Raw genomic sequence first — 1,601 nt, 5'->3', positions numbered from 1 at the left:
GTTTCTAGAGTCTTTTCTTTTTCACTTTTTCTTTTTCTTTTATCTTGAGTCTTGTTTGAGTCTCTCATTTCCTTCTTTCGGATATGGGTAAGTTTAGATTCTACATAGGTTATGTTTGTCAAATTATGGCAAACATAGGGAATAAGGGTAGTGTTCAGACATTGTTAAGTCTGAGGTAATTCTTTACAGTTGTTTTGTAAAGAGTAGAGTCTTGTTTCGTGTCATGAACACACATTGTTTCTTGTGTTCTAAGTCATTCTATAGAGGTCTGTTGTCTCTATGGATAATCCAAGTGTTTAAATTTCCGTCAGTGAATATCCTCTTATGCTCTAAAGGAGGATGTTGTGTCAATTTGTGTCGTAGCATAGTTCTCAGTTTGAGGGGGAGCATTTAGTATTTTCTTCCTCATGTGCATCATGGCCTCAGTTTTCTCCTTCTTTGTGAAGATGATGTCTGTGATGTTATGTTTCCTGTGCTGTAGTGAGTTCTCCTTCAACAAGCCTTTGTTTTATTATGGCTAAAAAAGGGGAGAAGTGGTTATGTTATGTTATCTCTGAAGAGCAACTTTTAAGGGGGAGAAACTTTGTGTGATCTGTGGGATCCTTAAAAGAAAGAGAGAACATTGGAGTTGGACCTGCCAGAAAGATTTCCTAGTATGATGTTTCAACATCATAAAAGAAGACTGAAGACTGTCCCTTGTAAAGTTTGAAATATCATAAACAGTGACTACTGAAGACTTCTAAATTGCTGCTACTGAATTGTAATGTTTAAACCCTTCTATTTTTTATGCTTCTGTAATACAAAGGTTATGTAAATTAGTTTTAGCCAAAATAAGCCAAAGGGGGAGATTGTAGATGTTTTCAGATTGGCTTTATGTTTGGTAAAACTAATTTAGCAGCAATAGGTTAAATAGAATTATAACTTGTAAGAGAAAGCAGGTTGAAGTTCTATTTAATAGAAAAACATGTTGCGTTGAAATGTTTCAACAACTGGAACAACATGTCGAAGAAGATGTCATGACACCGTATTTGAGATGACAGTTTGGATTCTGTTATAACAAAAACAGAATATTCCTAAAACATTGGATCCTATGTGGAGCTATATCTAAGGAGATCAAGGAGAACATTTAGGAAACTAAATGTTGAAAGATTTTATAGGAGAATCTGTTGCAAAAGTGTAACAACTTATTATTGTTATTTGGAACATATTTTATAGAGATATTTGTGGAGAATATCTTGGAGCTTATATTGTGGAGCAATTTTAGCAACAGTTTGTTATGTTAGTTTGTTACGATTTAAAGATCAAAAGAATCTAAACAGAATATTGAAGATCATATAGTTTCTAATTATGGAGACAATTTAGGAAACTTATGATTAAAGACCTTTCTTTTAGCAGAAGAATTCTGCTGATTTGTAACATCAAATAAAGCTGTGATTGAAGGCCCAAGTCCAGTTGGGAATAGGTTATAAATAGGAAGCTTTGTGACCTAATAAGCATGCTAGCCGAGTATTGACAAGATGTAGTTTTTAGGGTTAGCCATGTAAGTGAACCACCCGGTTTGTGGGATGGTCACTGATTTGTGCCTCGAAGCCTGTAGGCAA

This window comes from Vicia villosa, linkage group LG3, assembly GCF_029867415.1.
Source record: "Vicia villosa cultivar HV-30 ecotype Madison, WI linkage group LG3, Vvil1.0, whole genome shotgun sequence".
In the NCBI taxonomy this organism is placed as follows: Eukaryota; Viridiplantae; Streptophyta; class Magnoliopsida; order Fabales; family Fabaceae; genus Vicia; species Vicia villosa.
This window is presented reverse-complemented; position numbering follows the sequence as displayed.